Source organism: Tachypleus tridentatus, chromosome 4 (genome assembly GCF_004210375.1).
Source record: "Tachypleus tridentatus isolate NWPU-2018 chromosome 4, ASM421037v1, whole genome shotgun sequence".
Lineage (NCBI taxonomy): Eukaryota > Metazoa > Arthropoda > Merostomata > Xiphosura > Limulidae > Tachypleus > Tachypleus tridentatus.
Window position 1 is genome coordinate 20,744,112 of NC_134828.1, and position 3,160 is coordinate 20,747,271.

At 35.9% G+C, this 3,160-nt stretch overlaps 1 pseudogene; it reads left to right on the plus strand.

The window, feature by feature from the left end:
- Positions 1-913: 913 nt before the first annotated feature.
- Positions 914-3,160, plus strand: part of LOC143248072 (dedicator of cytokinesis protein 7-like) — a 19,852-nt pseudogene continuing 17,605 nt past the window's right edge.

The following is a 3,160-nucleotide window of genomic DNA, read 5'->3' on the forward strand; positions in this document are numbered from 1 at the left end:
ATCACCTATTCTGCTATTCAGTTACTTGGCGATTTATTAATTTTTATATATTAAAAGTAAGTTACTTTGATCAGGTACCGTTAGCAAGGACTTCTTCCTTATATGCGGCTTACAATTTGTGTCCAAAGTGAACATAGCCTGTATCAAACATTTTAAAACAACAACAAAGTAATTGGTTTTCCTTATGGGTTGTTAACTTTATATTAGTTTCCTCAAATCAGTGTAAGAACACACATACAACATGTAGAAACTTCGTGGTAATATAGCGATATAGAAATTTGTTTGAATTAAAATAAACAAGAGTACATCATAAGTACAAGTTACCTGGAAATTCAGTGAAGTATTTAATGACTGATTTAGTTCAGTGTTTGTAGTGAGAATTATTATTTTTATTAATTTAATTTGTAGCAATAAGTTAGGTATACCATTAGTTTCAAAATTCTTCTGTTCAAACATTGTTTATGAACTTATGCTTATAAACTGTGTTGCAAACATTATTGAAAAATGAACATATTTGTCATAATTGCATGCACATGGACTAAACTTGGCATTGTTTTTTACCAAATAATTAATTAAAACCCAAACAATGATAAAATGTGTTACAGCATTTGTGTCAAAAGTGGGATTGTTTGGTAAAAATAAAACGGAATTGTACTAAACTCCAGCTATATAGTTATAAAGCAAAATCTAGAAAAACTGCTCGAGTTCATAAGACGGTAAAAAATAGAACAAGCAGATAAAGACTTCTCCCAGTGGGACAGCAATAACTTGAGCTTACAACGCTAAAATATTTGGTTAGATTTCCAGCATTTGGCAAAACAGATAGCTCAAGGTAGTTTTGCTCTAAAGCAAACTGAGGCATTTTATCGAACTTGCATATCCTCCTGGGAGAAATAAAAAGAATTTTTTACGTATGCCATACATAGATGTCAGCTGCAGTAAGGATATGCAAGATAACGAGCGTATAATAGAAGCCTTGTAAAGACTTTTGTTCAAATAAGGAATCGTTATATTAAAGTAATATTTACAAGTTGGCTAATACAAATATATTAATTGCGACGAAAGCAGACTTATCTTCATATCTATACAAACAGAAGGAATCATAGCAGAGAGAAAGGCTACACAAAAGTTCATAGTAACTCCACTAACTACTAAACTGAACTTATAAATAAAAGGAGAGATACATGCAAATACAATCATGTAAAAAGTTAGGACATCCTATGAAAGCCTGTGTATTTTTGTAACATTTTTTGATATATAGATATTTAATCTCAATTTCAACAATACTGAGAGATTATAGGAATATAACTAAACAATTAAAACTAAAGAAAAGTCTTTTCAAGATCTTCTGTAAATGTAATTGTACAAAATGCATATTCTAACTGAGGAAAAAGTTAGGACACCCTAACCCCTAATAGCTAGTATTACCCCCTTTGGCTGAAATAACTGCAGTGAGACGCTTCTTGTAGACATCTACCAGTCCCTGACATCGGTCTGAAGAAAGTTTGCCTCCCTCAATGCATGCAGAATTCTTTTAGCTGTGAGATGTTTGAGGGGTTTATTGCATGTACAGCCCGTTTCAAGTCACCCACAGCATCTCAATGGGATTAAGATCTGGGCTTTGACTCGGCCATTTCAGGGCTCTCTATTTCTTAGTTTTTAGCCAGTCCTTGGTGGATTTATTGGTATGTTTTGGGTCATTGTCGTGTTGCAGGGTCCAGGCCCACTTCAGCTTTACTTTTCTTATAGATGGTCTCACATGATCCTCAAGCACCCTCTGATACACAGTAGAATTCATGATGGATTCTATGATTGTGTGAGCTGTCCAGGTCCTGCTGCAGCAAGTAGCCCCAAACCATGACATTTCCGCCTCCATACTTCACAGTTGGTATGAGGTCCTTTTCCTGAAATGCTGTATTTGGTTTACACCAAACATGTCCTCTGTTTTGGTGTCCAAATAATTTTGGACTAATCTGTTCAAAGAACATTATTCCAGAAGTCCTGGTATTTGTCTACATTCTATCTGGCAAACTTCAGTGTGGCCTTGATGTTTCTCTTAGAGAGCAAAGGTTTCCTCCTTGCACACCTCCCATGCAAGTTAAACTTGTGCAGTCTCTTTCTGATTGTAGAGGCATCGCACTTTCACTTCAACAGTAGCCAGAGCCTGCTGTAGGTCCCGTGATGACATATTAGGGTGTTTAGAGACCTCTTTTAGCATCTTGCGGTCTGTTCTCGGGATAAACTTGCTTGGACAATCAGACCTGGGCATATTGGCAGTTGTTTTGAAAGCCCTCCACTTGTTGATTATTTTCCGGACAGTGGAATGGCTGATTTCAAAATCTTTTGGGATCTCTTTAAATCCCTACCAGACTCATAAGCTGCTACAATTTTCTTTCTGAAGGCCTCAGACAGCTCTTTTGCTGTCACCATGGTGTTCACTCTCACTTAAACAGTCAGGAGCACACCAAACTAAATGTCTGAGGTGTAAATAGAACAAGCCTCATTCAAAATGCTGAGTAACGATCTTCTAATCATGTGCACGTGGTGTGATACACCTGTGTGTGAGTTGAGCCAATTTAAGTGGGAATAAATGTGGAGGTGTCCTAACTTTTCCTCAGTTAGAATATGCATTTTGTAGAATTACATTTACAGAAAGATCTTGAAAAGTCTTTTATTCAGTTTTAATTGTTTAGTTATATTCCTATAATCTCCAGTATTGTTAAACTTGAGATTAAATATCTATATATACCCAAAAATGTTACAAAAAAATACAGGCTTTCATAGGGTGTCCTAACTTTTCACATGACTGTAGGCAGCTACTTAACAAATTTTAACCATATCCAGTTAGGGCCCAATTTTTGGTTTTGACTCAAGGAATCAGCAAAATTAAGCTAATTCGATAAAAGACCTAATTATGGACTGGAACTACGATGCTACTTGATAAATTGCAAAAACACGTGAAATTTCTCTAAAGCATCAGGTTTTCAGGTCAAAAGTCAATACCCCGGCGTTTCTTGAGGCCAGAAAAACTACACTAAGTTTCTCCAAATCACACAAGAAAGTATTAACTGGAGCAAAGTTATAGAAAGGGTATGGAGGAAAAAGAGACATTAGCCGAACTAGCGTAAATATAAGCTTACCTAAGTGGTCCACGAAATTC